This window comes from Dermacentor andersoni, chromosome 2, assembly GCF_023375885.2.
Source record: "Dermacentor andersoni chromosome 2, qqDerAnde1_hic_scaffold, whole genome shotgun sequence".
Taxonomy (NCBI): Eukaryota; Metazoa; Arthropoda; class Arachnida; order Ixodida; family Ixodidae; genus Dermacentor; species Dermacentor andersoni.
The window spans coordinates 18,749,327-18,770,083 of record NC_092815.1 but is presented as its reverse complement, the minus strand read 5'-3'; positions in this window follow the sequence as shown (position 1 = coordinate 18,770,083).

The window sequence follows — 20,757 nt, the reverse complement described above, 5'->3', positions numbered from 1 at the left end:
TGGTAAGGGCCGATAAGGCTCGTATAATGTCCGATGACGTTGGTAAGTACATATAGGTGTTGATAAGGGTCCGAGCGATTTCTATAAGATTGATAACGACCGATAAGGGTTGATAAGGGTCGGATCGAGTCTGATAACATTGATATAACGGTCAAAAAAGGTTGATAAGGGTTGGGTCGAGTCCAATCAGGTTGATAACGACCGATAAGGGTTGATAATGGTTTACACTGGTCGGATCAAGAGACAAAATAAGCTACAAGGCCAATAAAGCATACATTTATTGAACTGTCTACTGCTTCATTAATCGCGGTTAACAACATACGTCGTGTCATATGCGTGTAGATAAGCAAGCGACCCAATGCTTGCGTATGCTTAGACAACTCCAGTGGAGCTAAATGACGGTCCTGTATACAGGCTGTCCCACGTAACTTGAGCCAGGCATTAAATATGTGCAAATGCCACGTAGCTGAACTGAAGCAAGGTAATGCTGTTTGCCGTCGCTTCGAGATACTCAGATTATATTGTGCACTTCGTCTAATTAGATAATTAGTCCTAATTAATTAATCAAATTCTCAATCTGTATAATTAAATGGAAAGTCTTAAGGAGAAACTTGCAGAGCAACATGAGCAACTGCGGATAGAGAGACAGGCAGAGGAAAGGGGAAAGGCAGGGAGGTTAACCAGAGGGGTAGATCCGGTTTGCTACCCTACGCTGGGGAAAGAGGGGAGGTAAAGTGATAACAAAATAGAGATAAAGAAAGAAAGGAGCATAGACACACAATCACAATCGGTCACTGTCACCGCATACTGTCACCGCACAGCACAGTAACACTTGCAGCACTATAAACATCTGTTCAGGCTACAGCCGCTCGTCCAATTCTGTTGCAACTGCCGATACAAATTTCTGTTGCTCAATACGTGCTACATAAAAATGTTTTTCCGAGCGTGAAACAAGCCCGCGAATACAAGCCAAGTTGCCGGGCGACTGGCCGTTCGAGTCACATTGCGAGTCACTTTGCGTGTACGTATCGAGCATCAGAAAGGCGTATCGGGAGTTTCCCATGTTGTTCTACAATTTTCTCACTGACACCTTTCATGTAATTATAATAATTGAGAAGTTCATTAATCAATTAAGACTAATTTTTAATTAGACGGAATGCAAAAGATAATCTGAGAATTTCCAAGCGACAGTAAACAACATTACCTTGCTTCAGAACAGCTACGTGGCATTTGCACATTTTTAATATTTGGCTCTAGTTACGTGGGACACCATATATATATATAGTTTTATTTCGTCTTTTCGGCCGGACCGCAAGTGGAACATCGAAATTAAATGTCTTTTGTTGCTTTTTTTGCTTTTCCACGTGCGCCTGAACTACCAATTTATTAAACACCGAATGATAACTACTTCCTTCAGACACACACACACACACACACACACACGTGTGTGCATATAAATTATATAGTGTGTTTCAGCGAGCACTTTCAAAATTGTGTAAATGTTGCCGGTTGCAGATAGCTCAATTCTAGTTTATGAGCCGGTCTACTCGCAGCGGCGGACACTACTTGCACAAAAAATTGAAATGCGAAATTTAGTAATTCACAATAATTCACTAATTAAGCTTTTAGCTAATTATCTTATGACCCATATTGCAATTTACAAATTATAGCCGTGGACTTCGCAAGGCGGATCCACTTGAAACGAATTTTCAAGATGACACCAGTTTGGAGATATAAATTCCCCAACTTTGAGGAAAAATGCATTGGCGTTCCAGTTAATTTGTTAACAAAACGTCGTTTCATGCACTGAAGCACATAAGTAACTGGAACGCCAATGCATTTATTTATTTATTTATTTATTTATTTATTTATTTATTTATTTATTTATTTATTTATTTACCTCACAGGCTCCCGAAGGAGTATTGCGTGAGGGGGGATACAGGGAATTAGCAAAAAAAAAGAGTAAAAAGAAATTATACATTGTTAGCGAGTAAACATGAAAGAAACAAATATCTAACAATATAAATAACGGGATAAATGAAACAAACGACTGTGTGAAGTAACAAAAAGGAGTACCAAGAAATTATACAAATGGTAGCAGGTGAAGGTGAAAGAACAAGTCCGTAATAGTGTTAAAGCAATTCAAAACAAACATTCAAACAAAACAAAGAGAAAAACCTATACAACTTCCCTACAAGTATTTACTTAGGTGCGCAGTATGGTTTAGTTGTGACGAATTATGGAAATGATATGCATAAGCGTGCTTTGAAGGAGACTGGGTCAAGAATGTCAACTATGTCGTTTGGTAGGTTATTCCAATGTTGAATGGCACGTGGTAACGCGGAAGAATTGAAAGCATTTGTTCGGCCAAAGATACGCTGGAAACTGAGATGATTATGCAAACGCCGAGATGTACGAGATGGACGAGTGAGCGGCAGAGTGGACGGGCGCGTGCTATGGATTATCTTGTGAAATAGACAAAGTAATCCTATGGTTCTTCGCGATTCAAAAGATGAGAGAGATAAAGATGACTTAATGCTAGTCACGCTAGAGTCGCGGTGATAATCTCCGACAATGAAGCGGGTGGCGCGGTTTTGGACCGATTCGAGAGATGCGATTAAGTAAGCTTGGCGAGGTGACCAGATAGGGGCTGCGAATTCCAGTTGTGGCCTTACAAAAGTCTGATAAGCGATTTGTCTGGTGAGGACAGGAGCATCACGAAGGTTGCGTTTAAGATAGCCGAGCGTACGGGAAGCTTTAGCAGTTATTTGTTCGATGTGCGCAGACCATGACAGGTTAGGTGTAAGGAGAATGCCGAGGTACTTGTACGAGTTGGTGCGTGTGACGGGGTTTTTATCAAGTGAGTAATCGAAAGCGGAAAATGTCTTTTTGCGGGTGAATGTCATTAGTTTGCATTTATCAGTGTTTAGAGTCATTTGCCAAGAAGAGCACCAGTTAGTAATATGGTCAAGATCTCGTTGGAAAGCGAGGTGATCGGAAGGTGAGCAGATTTCACGATAGATCACACAATCGTCTGCGAACAAGCGAATGGATGACGTTATTTCGGATGGCAGGTCGTTAATATAGATCAGAAAAAGTAATGGTCCGAGTACGCTTCCTTGTGGGACACCAGATGTTACATCGTTGATACTGGAAATAAAGTTATCGACGACGGTGAATTGCTTACGGAATGACAAGAAATTTCTTATCCAAGATACTGGTAGGGAATCGATGTTTAAGCATGAGAGTTTAGCTATGAGACAGCAATGAGCAACGCGATCGAAAGCCTTAGCGAAGTCTATGAAGATGGAATCTGTTTGTATGCCCTTATCCATGTTTAGGAAAATATCCGCAGTCAATTCGAATAGTTGCGTTTCACATGATAGTCCTTTTCTAAAACCATGCTGATGTTCAAAGAAGAACTTGTTAGTTTCCAAGTGATTTGCTACGTTTGAAAAGATTATGTGTTCTAGTAACTTACCGGGAACGCTTGTTAGTGATATTGGGCGCTAATTGTTAACAGCGCTTTTATCGCCAGATTTAAAGAAAGGTATAACTTTACCGACCTTCCAGTCATACGGAACTTCCCCTGTTGAGAGGGACTGTTGAAACAAGCAGGAAAGGACTGTGCTAGAGGAAACTACAGTATATTTTAAGATTTTTGAGTTTTATATATATATATATATACCGTCCATGCCGGAAGAAGTTGACATCTTGAGGTTGCTGATCAGCTCAGCAACACCAGTGGTTGTTATATTGATGGGGGCCATGTATGTACAATCGAGTTCGATGGGTGTTGGTATATTTGAATGGTCTTCCTTTGTAAATACGTACGTGAAGTTCTCGTGCAATCGGCAAGCCATAGCTATCAAGTAGTTGTGAAATGTCGGAATCTTTAACGGGAGAGATCGTTTTCCAAGATTTTTTTGGGTTGTTTTGAAGCAGTGATTGCAGATCGCAAAAGAAATACTTTTGCTTGGCTTGACGCAGGGCATTACAGTAGGCTGCATCACAAGACTTGTGTTTGTTCCAAGACGCAGGTGTGTCAACACGTTTGGCCGTCCTGTAAAGACGCTTCTTTTTATTCTTTAGAGTAAGAAGAACTTTAGTGAACCATGGTTTCGATGAGTTAACGCGAAATGAAACCTTTGGTATATGCGCATGTGCTAATTCCATTAACTTTTCTTTGTACATGCACCAATTCTCGTTCACTGTCCGCTCAGAAAAAGTTGCTAAGAATGAGGACGTGAAGCTTTCCATACCATTGTTTATAGCGCTGACGTTTGCTCTTTTGTAATCAAATACGTGTTTAGTTTTCAGGTGACGTGAGCGTGAAGGTGTATGAACTGTGAATTGTAACAACCGGTGGTCACTGAACCCATCCGTAAAAGTGATAGCGTTAACCCTCTCGGGCGCGGATGATAGAACAAGATCTAAAATATTATTGATACGAGTAGGCTGGTTTATTAATTGCACAAGTGAAAAATCAAGTGTTAGTTGAACGAACTCACAAGATGCACGTGATTGGCCTCGCAAGTTTTGCCAGTCAATGTCTGGAAAGTTAAAGTCACCAAGAAGAAAAATATCAGCTTTGTTATATTTGGATCGAATAGACGTAATGTTATCGTGTAATTCGGAAAGGAAATTGTAGGAGCTATCGGGTGGTCTGTAGCATACACCATAAATTGTATTCGATTGGGGAAATGTTACGCTGACCCACAGAATTTCGAGACTGGATGACATCGGCACAAGAAATGACGGGATATGTTTTTTTATGGCGAGCAATACCCCACCACCTCTTCTGTCGTCCCTATCTCTGCGATAGATAGTGTAAACATTAGAATCGGGTAGAACTTCGCCATCCGTAATTTCAGAGCTGAGCCAAGTTTCCGTAAGTGCTGATACATCACATTCGCAGTCGTCTAAGTATGACGAAACTTCATTGCGTTTAGGAAGAATGCTACGAATGTTAGTTAGTGATATAGATAGGTGCGAGGGTACGATAGGCTCGTGTAGTGAATTGGGTTTTTTCTTAAAGGCACGTGTTCCCAGCCTAGGTCATTGCTATCTGGGTAGGGGGATTACAGCGGCGGACGCTGCATCGTATGTGTACACATTGTTATCGATTCTTAGTTTATCGAGAGTTAGCTTAAATTGCGCGTTTTTGGTTTTTGCGAAGTCAATCAGTTTGCGCCGAGCGATACGGGTTTGCAAAGAAAAATCCTCACGAACAGCATAATTAGTGTTCTTGAACTTGTGGCCTTTTTCTGTTACGCGCTGCTTATCCTTAAAAAAGGCGAACTTGACTATGACCGGTCTATTCTACTCATCGTTGTATTGACCGAGGCGATGCGCGCGGTCTATTTGAGCTGGATCGATAGTGATACCAAGGTGTTGGTAACATATGTCAATGATTTTTGATTCTGATGATGACCATGATTCGCTTTTGTCATCTGCGATTCCAAAAAATAGCAAGTTGCAGCGGCGAAGTCTATTTTCTGTGTCTTCACAGCGCGATCGTATTGTTTTTAGCTGTGTGGAAATGCCTTTAGCTATATTCAGTGATTCGGGCGATGTATCGTTGACCGAACTTTTCATTGAAACAATATCGACTTCTACAGCCCGGAGCCTAGTCGACAACTGCTTCAGCTCGACATCAACTGACGCCTGCCAATTCTTTAGTGCTCGCAGGTCATTACGAATCTCGTCCTGGCCGGACTCAATACGTTGCAAGGTTGCGAGAACGTTATCCAGCACATCCGGCCCGGGGTTTGATTCTATATCACCGGATAGAAGTAGGCGCAACCGACATATGCATAAATAAAACAAGTTTTTGCCACGCTTCAGTAACGACATTAGCTCACTGGGGCACGACACCACAAAAAGACACCGGTTGCTACTTTTCAGACAAGAACAGCGGTTCAAGTAACCAACCTGAAACGTGAGCACGGGTGAGCACTCCATGTCCGAAACGGTGTTGTGCCCCAGCGCGGCGGATGCGGATGGTCGTTTAAATACGGTGCAGCCTATGCTGTCTGTCGAAGCAGTTGGCCTTGAAGATCCCGGTTGCCAGCAGATGAAACGAGTACCATCCAAGGCTGGCAGTTGCGTGCGATTCATGAAGCGGTCCGGTGGCTGTTTCCAGATAAATGGGCCAGTTGCGCACAGGGCAGCAGGCAACGCCAGAAGAAGGGACACCTGAAACGTGAGCACGGGTGAGCACTCCATGTCCGAAACGGTGTTGTGCCCCAGCGCGGCGGATGCAGATGGTCGTTTAAATACGCTGCAGCCGTTGTTGTTGTTGTTGTTGTTGTTGTCCTGAGTGGCCGTGGCACATACCCACTGTGGGGGATTGGCCAAGAATCGGGCGGTTTAATTAGGTGCCTAAAAATAATAATGATAACAAGGGAGTTAACAATTTGGGCGTGTGAGCTTAAAAGTAAACGTTTTGTGTCTGGAGAAAAAAATAGATAATCAGATGAAAACCGGGTATAAGAAAATAATAATAATAATAATAACAATAATAATAGATAAGAAATAAAAGAAAGCTATGGTAGGGAGGGAGAACGATCAATCTAACATGGAAAACGATTGGTTTCAATTAGGTAATTTTGGATCGCCAAGCAAACATTTCTGTGGCTGAACCCAACAATGGAGGCTCCAAAAGATAGGATCACAGGCACTGATAAAGTTAGACCAATAGAGCGAAACGGCATTTCGAGTAGTCGTTTTCTTATGATAGAAAAACGTCTGCAAGACAACAAGAAATGGTCGATTGTCTCCGCTTCGCCACAGAATGAGCATAATGGTGAGGGGACCAGACCAGACCTGTGGAGGTAGAAGTTCAATGCAGGTTGTTAAGAATGGCCGTACGGGCCAGCTTTCAGCCCGCTGCACGTGTTCCAAACCCACCAGACAGGGATCCTTCCGAGAACTGCGGACGGCCGGCAGCCACGTGGCGCGCGATCAACTCCGGGAATTGGTACTTGGCCGAGCCACCCGGAACAAAGCAGTTCTACGAAGCCCTCTGACGTCGGCACTGAAAGCTGGGCGGTACCGAGAACTGCGGATGACCGGCAGCCACGCAGCGCGCGGTCAGCTCAGGCATGTGGTACTCCGCCGCGCCACCCGAGACGGAGCACAGTTCTACGAAGCCCTCGGTCGTTGACTCCGGAGCCTTAGTGCGGGGCAGCGGCAAGTTTACAATGCTTGGACGAACCTTCCCGACCATTCCTGCTCCGTCCCCGCCGAACGATGACGTCGAACTATGACGTCAAGCGGAGAGCTTATAAGCAGCGTTTGCCGGCTGCTAGGGTGTGCTCGTGTCGTGATCGTTGTCGGGAGCTGAGTGCTCTGTCATACTAGAAATGTACTAGTGAGCTGTGTGCTCGTAAACTGTTTGCTGTATGTTAGTTTTGCGGGCTCCATATGGGAGTCGCGCCAGGCTGCCAAAGTATGTCCTGTTTTAAATGTAAATACTGCAATTAAATCCTGCTCGCCTAGCCCTGTCGTCCCAAGTTCATCTCTACAGCTACGTCTGCCAAATCTAATAACTGGTGGCAGCGGTGGGATAGTCCGACGACTCCTACATCTGGTCGACAGCAGTAGGACCGTCCGACGAATCTAATAACTGAATGGCAGCGGAGGGATCCGACTACGGCTCCTAGATCGGCCTACGACTCGGAGACAGCAACGGCAGCTGACGGACGTTGGCACATGGTGACCGACCGGCATCCTGATCAAGTTGGAGGCGGCTTGAGATTGACCACCTCTTGCAACTGACTGGATACGGCGGGGAAGGACTGGTGATATGGTGCTGCTTCAGTGGGTAAGCGTTTGGTTTTGGCTGTAAGATTTACCAGGCTTCAATTTCTCTGTGTTTTTGATTTGATTCGCTGGGATCTTTTACTTGTATTTTGATTTGCGTGGGTATCGCAACAAGTATTGTGTGACAGCAGAGCCAAAGCTTAAAGTAGCGACCATGGTCCTAATGTGTTTGACGAGAGCTGACCTGTTGTGGTTGTGTGAGGAGATCGAGGTAAATGTAGATGAGGACTTGAGGGAATCAGAGATTCGTAAAACCATTCTAGAAAGTAACAATGATTTGAAATTCATAGAACAAATGGGCAAACGAATTCTAAGTAAAAGACAGGAACCACTGATGCGTGAGCGTCGTGAACGTAAGAGTGAGCGTAAGCGTGAAGAAAGCGAGAATGAACGGAAGCGTGAGCTTCAAGAACTTACTCTTAAGTGTGAGCGTCACGAACGTGAGAATGAACGCGAACGTGAGTATCAGGAACGTAAGCGTGAGCGTGAGCAAAAGTATGAGAGAGAGAAGGCAGCACTGATCAAAGAGATACAGTATTGTGATCAGTTATTGGCACAGAGACAACAGCGGCTTGAGAAATCTGTAGGCTGGACGCAGCAAAAGTGTGAAGAAGTAGATTGCACATTTTCGTCGAAAGCCGAGAAAGGTAGTAGTACCTGTGAGAGTAGCAGCACGTTCACAAGTGAATTCGAAGTGCTAGCAGCTAACGAAGCCTTAGTGGCAGCAGAGGCCGTTAAAGGCCAGAGTGAGAGCGACGAGGTGCTGTGCCAACAGAGGACTGTAGAGACAGCTAGGCCAGCTGCGAACAAATTGGCACAGTTACCGCGCGTGTGCGTCGCATCTCATGGTAGCGAGGTCGTTAGCGAGGTACAGAATACTACGGACTTGACAGACGCGAGCACCCATGTCGAGTCAGATCTGCGTGCAGAAGTGAAGTGCGAGCTGGACGATGCAGTTGAGAGTAGTTCTCGGGGTGGCGAGCTCCGTAGCTCACGAGAGAACAACTGCATTGTTCAGGGATCGGTGCGGCTCTCCGCCAGTCTACATAGCCTAGATAGGGATGATTCAGTTGTTAATCATTCGGACTGTGCGCGTGAGACAGCGATCGATACCGACGGGCTGTGTGCAGATGCACAGCGTGAGCTGGGCAATGTAGTAGAGGGCAGTTCGCAAGACTGCGAGTTGTCTAACTCGAGTAAAGCCTGCTACATTGTTCCAGAGTCGGTTGGGCTGTCCGCCAGTCGAGGCAAAGTGAGAGTAGATTTAAATGTAAATCACTCAGACTGTGCGGGTAAGAGACCGATCCGGGCCGACGAAATGTGTACCGGCCAGCACGAGGCACGAGAAGGCGACATGAAAGTGAGTGCGAAGAGAAAGCGCCGTAAAAAGAAGCGCGGTAAAGACCGAAAGTCGGTAACTAATGTAGCGCCGCCAAAGATGGCGAGAAACCCAAAAGGGCAGGGCGCGAGGAAAAAGGTGCGGTCGTCACTGACGATGTTGACGCTTCGAAAACGTTCGAGCCACCGGTCAAAGGGGGACCCAGAAGCTTGTTCTGCACGGACGCGGACAAAGGGCACGGGGCAGTCAAATTCCTCGTCGTTCCGTCGTTCTCTTCGAAGCTCAGCGTGCAGTACAAAGAAGCGCAAGGTGGCAAGACGAGACCAGGTGGGGAGTAGCGACGCGGTCAGTCGAGGTCATGTTGAAAGCGGGGCGCGAGGACGCAAATTGGCAGGAGACCGTAACGTCTTGGGGGAGCTGATAGTGAGTCAGCCCTTTTGTTGTTCCTCCATAGCCAGAGTAGCTTTTAAACCGCGACCACCTCGGGTTCGGCTGAAAGTATGAGTCAGTCGTAAGCAATCGGGAACGGGAGGCCAGGAGAGCTTCCGTAGTAGGAAAACGTTTTGTTTTATTTTTGAACATTTGCAAATTTTCGCGATTTGAGACTAGGATTTCTTTCAATATGTAAGGTATGAGCTCTTTTTATGATTTGTTTGAGAAGCTCGAGATTTGAAAGACGCGTTTTAAGTAAACCTGTAGTCTCGCGAGGTGTTCATTAATAAGTATATAGGCTTTCTTTTTGTGTATGCGTGAGTAACCTGAAGGTCAAGGTTATCGTTGAGAGGCCTATCGTAACGCGCGTGTGTGTTATTTAACCTTCTTTCTTTTTAAGTGTTTTTGAATTTTCTGAGGTTAAGCGCGTAGGTTTTCAGTAAGTGCGTGATTTGCACTGAGAAGAGCTCTTAGGTCCATTAGCGCGTGTCCTGTGCGGACGGAAGGAAGCAGAACGTTGATGACTGGGTTGCTCGTGTGTGTCGAGGGCAGCCGTATTCTGACTTCTCTAGTACGCGTGCGTAGAGCTAGTTATTAGAAGACACATTTGTTCGAAGGTTCCTCTGTGATGCGCAAGTTACGCAAATGTGGTTGTTTGTTTAAGGAACGTGTCCTGTGTCGACTAATGGAACAAATGTGAGTCAGCGTGATGAAAACTTTGTATGATGCAAGCACGTGTTCGGAATAGGGACCACAAAGCTAGTGCGGTTGTGATTGCGCACCTGTGGAGTTGGCCAGACGGTTCAGTGGCAGCAGTACATGAGATAAGTACGCCACTGTGATAGGGTAGGAACAGGCTGTTCGCGAAGTTAAGCTGCTTAAGTTAGGTTTGGGTATTGGTGTTTGAAAGCCTTCGGTTTAATTCTGCGTAAACCTTTACTCTTGTGCAGCGCGACGGTCGGGTTTGGTCGAACTCAGGAGGAACGTGAACGCTCGCTTTGGCGGCACGAAATTTTGGGGCAAAATTTGGGATTCCCAGTTGAGTGACTTGCATGGAAATTGTGATGGGAGGCCTGGTGGGTTAGCAGCTAATTCCGGGCGTTTGAACGCTGAGCGGTATTGTGTTGCCGGGTCGACTCTTCTGTGCCAGTTGTTGTAAGATGGTTGAAGGCATTCCAAGTACGCAGGGGTTGCAGAGAGCAAAGCCATCGTCTTGCTCGCCAGCCATTCTCTTCCTGCCCAGCGGTTGCCAGCACTGGCCAGGCGAGATTTTCCGGTCCATGGAGGAGCTGTTAAGAATGGCCGTACGGGCCAGCTTTCAGCCCGCTGCACGTGTTCCAAACCCACCAGACAGGGATCCTTCTGAGAACTGCGGACGGCCGGCAGCCACGTGGCGCGCGATCAACTCCGGGAATTGGCACTTGGCCGAGCCACCCGGAACAAAGCAGTTCTACGAAGCCCTCTGACGTCGGCACTGAAAGCTGGGCGGTACCGAGAACTGCGGATGACCGGCAGCCACGCAGCGCGCGGTCAGCTCAGGCATGTGGTACTCCGCCGCGCCACCCGAGACGGAGCACAGTTCTACGAAGCCCTCGGTCGTTGACTCCGGAGCCTTAGTGCGGGGCAGCGGCAAGTTTACAATGCTTGGACGAACCTTCCCGACCATTCCTGCTCCGTCCCCGCCGAACGATGACGTCGAACTATGACGTCAAGCGGAGAGCTTATAAGCAGCGTTTGCCGGCTGCTAGGGTGTGCTCGTGTCGTGATCGTTGTCGGGAGCTGAGTGCTCTGTCATACTAGAAATGTACTAGTGAGCTGTGTGCTCGTAAACTGTTTGCTGTATGTTAGTTTTGCGGGCTCCATATGGGAGTCGCGCCAGGCTGCCAAAGTATGTCCTGTTTTAAATGTAAATACTGCAATTAAATCCTGCTCGCCTAGCCCTGTCGTCCCAAGTTCATCTCTACAGCTACGTCTGCCAAATCTAATAAGGTATACGGCAGCGCAGCTTCGTGATGGACACTTCAATTTTCCGTGTTCGGCAAAAATCTCTGTTCCAAGGGTGCAGGAGATGTCCGTAATCCTCAGAGTTAGTAATTGCGGAGCCTGATACGGACTGTATAATGATACTCCTGCGAAATCTAGCTGCAGTAACATAAGCAGTCAAAGGGCAGCAAGAAATTAAGAATCGGGCCACTTATCGATGCCTTGGCTAGAGAGTCTGCAATCTCATTAATGATTAGTCCTTTATGGCCAGGCACCCAAATCAAACGCACGCTTCTCAAGTAACCAGGTACCAATGATTGAAATGTCCTCATCACGCGAGAATCACTAGAAGCAGTAAGGGATGAGCACAATGATAAAGAATCAGTGACTGTCACGGCTGACGTAATTGATGGTCCTAATTTGCGTAATGCCAGCACCACGGCCATGAATTCAGCTAAAAAAATCGGTATGAAATCTGGCAGCCGAAGAGAAAATGTCCAATCGAGAATCGGGGAAAATATTCCTACACCTGACTTTTCTTCACATTGTGAAGCATCTGTAGCAATTACAACGTTTGTTTGAAGGTATTTCAGGTGACCTTGTAATATACCGTCTAGAATACGGTGTGTAAGTAATTTTGCATTATTAGGAAAGATGTCATCAAATTGAATATCCGTGGCAACAGCTCTGTCGGTAATAGGAAGTACATCGCATATGCGCACGCCCAAAGAGTCAAGTAATTGTTGCACGAATATAATTTGCGGTTTATGCAGTCGCGGCCAGATGACACCAAAAAACAACGCAGGTTGTGAAATAAAGATTATTTGGGGATGACGCAGTGGTGATTCGTAAATCCTTAAGAACGTCTGCACCGTCAAAAGCCGGAACCTGCACGAAAGTGGCGGAACACGGGATTCTAGATAAAGAATAGAATTTGCAACAAATTTAGGAAGACCTAAACACAGACGTAATGCTTCACTTTCTAAGAGGATTAGAGGACGGGACATGTAGGCTGGAGCTCCAGAGAAGAGCACGCAACCAAACTCTAATACAGGGCGAACGTACATACGATATATCATTAGGAGTGTATCTCTTCTCAATCCTATTCGACGACTGCTCAGCCTACGCAATATGCCAATTGCACGGGTACCTTTCCCAGTCAACAGATCTATGTGTGAGCGCCAGTTGAGAGAGGCGTTATAAATAATTCCAAGGTATTTAACAGATTCTACCTGTGGTATGTCTTGAAGGTGGTAAGACAATGAAATGTGCACTATGTCACGTATCGGAAAAACGAGAACAGCACATTTGCTGGCATTGAGTGTGAAGTGACTAGCATCTAACCACCTCTCCAGATCATAAAGGTAAGTTTGCAGTTGTTGGTATAGCGTGTGGATGTCGTTTGCAGATGCAAAAAAACGCAATATCGTCTGCATAAACATAAGTAGTTATTTCTTGATGACAAGGTAGTGTGCTCATGAGAATATTAAAAAGTACCGGGGAAAGCACTGAGCCTTGCGGAACGCCTCTCGTTTGTTTGTGTTTAGAAGAAGAAACGCCGCCTTCCTAGCAATAGAATTCTCTTTCACCTAAGAATGACTGAATCCACGCTACTATATACCCAGGAACACCACAGGAAGTTAACCGATTGATCAATATAGTGTGCTCCACAGTGTCGTATGCTTTAGCGATATCGAGCGTCACTAAGGCAGCGTATTGCTTATGACGTCGAGCGAGTTGTATTCGGCTTTCTAAGTCGACGTGGGCATGCCAGATGGAGCAGCCGGCCCTGAAACCAATCTGACAGGGACTAAGAATGGAATTATCATTAATAAATTTCATGATGCGACGGTGAAGAAGCCTCTCAATAAATTTTACTACGTTTGATGTAAGCGCAATGGGCCTAATGTTCTCCAATACATACCTTCCTTCTTGTTTCTTAAGCATCAATATTACCTTGGCAAGCTTCCAGTGCAACGGAATCCAAGCATATTTAATTGAATAATTCACCAGGTCTAAAAGAACGTTAGGTGATTCCTGTAACAATATTTTTAACATTGCATTTGTGACGCCATCAGGGCCAGGGGCTGAATTCGGTAAACATAGTGCAGTCTCATTTAGTTCAGCTAAGGAAATTGGAGTAAAGCCATCCCAAGGACCTAATGTAGAATGAATAGCCGGAAGCCTGGCCGTAAATCTATTTTCTAAGCCTTCGGCAATATCTTCTAGGGAGGCGCTCAGTTCCTGCGGGGTCAAAACAATTGAATCTAATGTTAAGGGTGTTGGTAGCACCTTCCTAGCACGAAGGAATGCAAATAAAGCACGCTTATTTTTTGAATTAGATAGATAATCGTAATGTGTAATATCGTATTCCTCTTTGGCTCTATTAACAGTACGCTTAAATACACCAGCATGAAACTGATAATTTTTCCAATTTGTCGGGCACTGATTATGCAGAAGCATTTTCCAAGCGGCCTTTCTTTTTCTATAGTCCCGCGTACACTCATTATTCCACCAACGACAAGCGGTGCCTTTAGCCGAAGGGATGACAAATTCAGCTTGCTTCCGGGAATCCTCTAGAATTGAGCAAATGGTTGAAGCGATTTCCTTATCATTGGCATTGGCAAGTTTCGAAACGGCAGAACGCAAGAAAGTCTTAAATTTCGTATGGTCCATAAGTGTGCATGCCTGGTATTCTAAAGATGTTATTGGACAATTGATTTCAAATGACACAGGAAGATGATCACTGTTGGTTGCTGATTCAACCGCTACCCACGACAAAACCTTGATGCCAGCGCTACAAAATGTCAAATCTAACACTGAACGGAAGGGTCCTCTAACAAACGTTACTTGTCCTGTGTTCTGACATGAAAGGTGACTATCAATCGTCCACTCCCATAGTCGCTTACCGCACACATCTGTTTTTTGCCCCCACGACACGTGATGCGAATTGAAATCCCCTACAAACAAAATTTCTTTTCTACAGGCAGCCACAGCCCTATCAAGTTGACGTGTACTTTGCACGCCGCTGGGTAAATAAGCATTTATAATTGAAAATGGATGGTATCCTGGGAGGCATAAATCTATGGCCAAAATTTCACAGTCGCAGTCCATGATTTGAAAAGAAATTTTTGCCTTGTGACAAATTTTACTGGAAACAAGTATCATTAATCCTCCACCTCGCGAGTCTCTATCTAATCGGAAGGACCGAAAACCTTTTAAATGAAAATTTTTCTCTGGTGAAAGCCACGTTTCCTGAAGAAGTAAGATATCTGGATTGAATTGAATAGATAGGCAAGATAAATCTGTTGAAGCTGAAAATATAGAACGACAGTTCCACTGCAGCACTTTCAACTGTCCAATGGTGTAGAACGCACAGCAGCGGCAACTGCCGCCTTTAGAATACTTTCTGTAAGCACAGGAGTTGGTTGACTCTTTTTTGATTTTGGTTTCATAGTTTTTGAAATTGGGGACCCCATACGTTTGGGAGCTCGAGTGTCAAGTTCCATGTCTGTGACAATAACAGTGTCTGAATAAGAGGGCTCATCCTCGCGTGTTTGGACTACCGAAGTAGTGTCTGTGGAATATTCTGCAACTGTGGAAGGCGTCTCTACTTAGTTGCTAGGCGTTCGAGGTGTGGCGTTAGATACTGGGCACTGCATTGGTGTCTTATTGGGCTGCAATATTTGCATCATGTGGCTGGAAATGATTTGTGCTAAGCAATCAGAGAGACTGGATATCAATTTGTCCATGGCTTTAGCCATTGCTATTTCCACAGCAGAGTCAATCGCTTCTGAGAGGTTAAGATCCATGCTTGGAGTGTTGCGCGCTGTAACACCAGAGTATCCGAAGGCCCTGTCTTTGATAACTGAAATTGCATCTCTTCGGGAGCAACGACGGCGGTCGATTATTTCAAGAATTTGTATTTCTTGAGCGCGAGCTGAGCAGTTCGAATAGTCTGCTGGGTGTTCTCCCCCACAAAGGCAGCACTTTTGAGATTGAGTAGAGCATTCACTTGAAGAATGACCATCCCCACAGGTGCGGCAACGCAAGCTAGACTTACATCCTCCTGCGCTGTGCCCGAATCTCCAACAATTCTTACACTGGATTGGACGTGACGCAAGCGGCTCTACACGGAACACAAGAGGCCACACCTTTATTTCAGTTGGACATGATGTGCCCACAAACGTTGCAATAACAGATTCTGTCGGAACCCTCTCGTTATTGGCCAGTCGATTGCAACGGTAGATGGCAATGACGCCTGCTGCGGATAGCTTGTCCAGGGTTTCAGTAGGACTTAATCGGGAGTCTACGCCCCGTACAAGACCCTTGGTGCACGCAAGGTGAGGCGGAATAAAAGCACTCACCGGGGTGGAAGCGAATAAAGTGCATTTCAAGAGGTCTTCTACACAGGTCTGGTCGGGTGAACGACACACTATACCTCCCCGTCCGAACGCTCGCACATCAGTGATGGTCTGGAAGTGGTTGGACGTGGCCTTAAGTGCCTTCTGGACAGCCTGTGGATTCGTGATCCTGATGGAACCTCCATTGGTAGGCACAAGCGCCACAGGAATGGTGCTGACGCCACTCCGAAAAAATAAATCTATGGGCAATTCATTAGGTGGCAGGGATGCTGACCAGGCGGATCGCGCCTGGCCAGGAGAACTGGTCGACATCAGCTCAAGACGGCTGACGCAAGGAATGCCAATCAACCAGGAACTAAAATACGGTTATTGAGACACCTTAAACCACCCGATACTCAGCCAAAACACCACTGCAGGTCAACGAAACGGTCGCTCTGTCGAGGCCAGCAGGGACCAGGGACAACAGTCCGCCTATGCTGTCTGTCGAAGCAGTTGGCTTTGAAGATCCCGGTTGCCAGCAGATGAAACGAGTACCATCCAAGGCTGGCAGTTGCGTGCGATTCATGAAGCGGTCCGGTGGCTGTTTCCAGATAAATGGGCCAGTTGCGCACAGGGCAGCAGGCAACGCCAGAAGAAGGGACACCTAAAACGTGAGCACGGGTGAGCACTCCATGTCCGAAACGGTGTTGTGCCCCCTTTTTTTCTCCGCAAAGTATTTCTCCGCAAAGTACGGGAATTGATATCTCCAAACTGGTGTCATCTTGAAAATTCGTTCCAAGTGGATCCGCCTTGCGAACTCCACGGCTATAATTTGTAAATTGCAATATGGGTCATAATGTAATTAGTTAAAAACAAAATTAGTAAATTTTGATTCATTAGTCGATATTGCATCTCAATTTATTGTGCAAGTATTGTCCGCCGCATCGAGTAGACCAGCTCATGAACTAGAATTGTGATATCTGCCATAAGCAATTGTTAAAGATTTTTGAGTGTTCGCTGAAACAATATATATATATATATATATATATATATATATATATATATATATATATATATATATATATCAGAAGTCACGGCCTGGCTTCTTTTTCTTGGCATATGCGTTGCTACGAAATACGTGCGGCAGTTTTGGATGGCTGTGCAAATGAACAAAAAGAAGAAGAAGCTCTGCTGCAGAAGGCAGGAGGCCTCTTCGATTTGGCTGCTCTTTCTGCACTAATTTCGTTGCGGTGCCTCGCGAGTGCAGCAGAGTGCAGCGCCAGTTCAGATAGTACAAGTGCATCACGATCTGCATGCACTAGCGTTGCACGTTTATTTAGAAAACGAACAGAGAAGTGCAAGCCTTGTCTACTCGCGGCGCGCATTTGGCAAATTGTGTCGTGGCGTCCGCTGCGGTTGCCACGTCGTTCTACTGGTGCATTTTGCGTTGTTGCTGCTCCTCGCGGTTCGAGAAATGCTTTGCTTTCAAGCATGATGTGTTCAACGTTTGGCCCCTTTGCAGACATGCTCCTGCAATCTGGCAGCACCTCCCGACCAGGACTGTCGTGACAAATCTGCATGTAGCAAAAGGGAGAGTATTTTCTTTTTGTTATCGCAGTAATCGCTATCGTGATGCACTATACGTCGTGAGAACGAAGTGGTAGAGTGGATGCAGTCTTTTCTTTTTCTTTGTTTCTATTCAGAGAACGCGTTCCAAGAGAAACACAAGATCGAAAGCAACTGAACGCGTCACATAACTTTGCTTAACTGCCCTCCCAGCCATTCAGGCATCGAACTTGTACCTCACATTCTCATGCCAGCTATATATGTAGGAACTGTCGTAACCGAAGCGGGGGATATTTACGTCGCGCACCATCACTCAACTAGCACTGCACCACGTCGTCTGCTACCGAGAGCTTGCACGATGCCTGCACTTCCAAAGTTGCGAGTGCAGGGGGACCATGAACTCGAGCAGAAGCTGCCTCGCACTGAGTCAAATGCAAGAGCGCGGTGCCAGCGGCGCGCGCTGCACCGCCAAATCGAGTACAACGAAAGGGCTGCACTCCCTGAACCAATGCAGAAAGTGCAGCCAAATCGAAGAGATCAAGTGTATATAGCTTTACATGAGCGCCGGGCTCAAGTCATCCTACCTTCATTCGTAGAGGATTAACTAGTATTAACTGACCTTTTAACTGGCAATAACAGACTTTTGGGAGCTGCTCGCGCAATCACTTTTATAGCTTTAGAATAGTAAACTGTTGGGTTAGTTGGTTTGACATGATTTTTGCAAAGGGGAGCGCAGAAGTGTCTTTCCTGTCCAGGTCCCCTTATTTCCGCAATACTTCAGCGCTCCCCTTTACAGAAATCACCTTTATAACGTTAACGTCTATATGCAGTGACACCAGTGACACACGAGAAAAAAAAAGAACAAAGAACACACAGTGGAAGCCGACTCCCGGCACTGGCGAATCTACTGACACGGGGGGAGGGGAGGGTTCTACGACGAAAGTCCTGCACGTGAGGCCAGTCTCACAAGAGCCGCGTAGAACGGGGACATATGGACACGAAAGCAGTGTGTCCAGTCACGAGCAAGCGGAACCTCGAAGCACGACAGTATAGATACATAAGTACATGGAACATTTTTCTTTTTTTTCATTTTGCCCAACTACAGACCAGTTTCGCCTATTCGTTCCGCAGTAAAACAATACAATCGACACTGAACTCAACAACGTACGAACAGAATACACGGACTCTTATCATGTTCACGTATATGATATCCCTCGGAAATACAGTGCATTGCGATACTGCAGTACTACAGTTGACTCTCGTTAATTCAAACCTTGTGGGACTGCAATATTTGGTCAAATTATCCGAAAGGTTGAATTAACAAACGTCGGCAAAATTAATGAATTAAAATATTATCTTATTGCTTGAAGCAGTCTGTCGTCGTGGGCCGACAACTTCGATGCATTATTCCAATAACTATAATGTCATCGTCAGTCAGTGGCCCGCAGACCTCGACAATGCCCTTGGCGCTGACAAAATGCTCAAAACAGACATCGCCCCGGTTACCGCTCAAATCACCACCATCATTGCAGGACAGGTCGCTACCGTAACTGTCGTCGCCTAGGGGAGCAATAGCGCTGTCTGCAGAATTTCCTGTTTTGAAGCTTTAACGACCGCTGCACGTAAGATGGCACGTCAGTGGCAGTTGAATTAACAGAAGAGGCATGCTTTAGCCTTCAAACTAAACAAGTTTTTCTTCTATAGCTTTGTATGGTTTCTCACTGGGACTTTCTATAGTACATTCAAAATAAACTAAAAGTCAAATCAAACGAGGTTGGATTAACTGAAGTCTACTGTGCCTAAAGTTTAGACTTAATACAAAGCTTTGTACTTAGCTTTGTACAGCGGGCACATGTTATCACGCACGACTCGGCAAGGACAAATTTACATCGGTCGTTCAAAGAATAAACGCGTACGTTGACAAAATTGAGCGTTGTTGGATCTCTCTGGACGAAGGTTCATCCCACCGCTGCCACCAGTTGTTGCATTTGGAGACGATCCCACCGCTTCCACCAGATGTTGGAGTTGAGGAGGAGGTCGGGATGAGAAACTGGAGGTTTATTTACATTATTTACAGTGAGAGTACAAGAAATTAACAGTCATAAACGTCATTACGGGCCAGCAGCAACTCGGACGCTGCGGCCCGTGGCAAGACGCTCGAAAGAGATGAATGAAGGAATACTCTCTTGCTGCTCACGGTCTCTGGCTTTTAAGCCCTTCGGTGTCTCGAAGTCACGTCACGTTCGGCCAATCGGCGAGCCCGCTCAGGTGACGCCATTTTCGGCCAATCGGCGAGCCCGCTCTGGTGTCGTCATTTTTGGCCAATGGTAGGCGCCCGTGCGATTGTGTCACACCCGGCGGAGAGAGTCGCTCCTTGGGCCCCAATTGTCCGAGTGCTTACTTCTCTCTGCAGTATTGCCTTCTCGGTCTGCAACTACCGTGACAAAGGCGGACGGGGAGGGATTGCTGCCAGGGCTTCGCGGTGCATTACACCCGTCTTGCCTCTTGGACCCACGCTACCTGGAACAGTGCCAGGCTCCCGCTACACTTTCGGGAAGAGTCAAGCAGTGAATAGCTCCACCTGCGGCGCACGAGGAGGGAGACGCCATCTCGTTTGCACGTGCCGCGCTTCGGGAACGGGGTAGATGTGCCTCTGCGCTCCTTAATTAGCTGTGGCGCGATTCGATGTGGTCTGGTGAACTCGAAGGAGGCTCAGAAAAAGGCCCCGTATCTAACAGCGTGCCGCGGGCCGGCCCTCCTGAGTTTATTCAAACCGCTATACAGATTGTCATGACCCGCAGCGTATCTCGTCTTCCTCTTCCAGCTCCCAGATTTCTCCTCTATTTGTTTCGACGAGTCACTTTTGCAGCTTAAGCCGTTATGGGTTCATTCCAATAGCCGTTTCGGTTGGCGATGGTGTCCGTCGCAGCTATCGCCTATAGCGCGCGTGAAGTCACGCGATGTCACAGGCGCGCCGCGTAGCGTCGATACATGCTCACTTAGTATTGCAGTCACATATTTTGGTGCGTATAACACCATACTTATCCAAGTGATTCGCGTTTTACTACTTAGTGCATACACACGCTTAACTTTCACATTGGGACGATGCATCCTTTGAAAGGTAGGAAAACCTCGAGTCTGTAGTGCGGCAAGTACAATGAGGAAAAGAAGACACATCGCCGTTTAGAGGAAACACAGCGAACGAGAAGTGACTAGCGCGCGGTATTAGACAGTCCGTTCTTGTTACCTGTTCCTGCGGACTGAGTG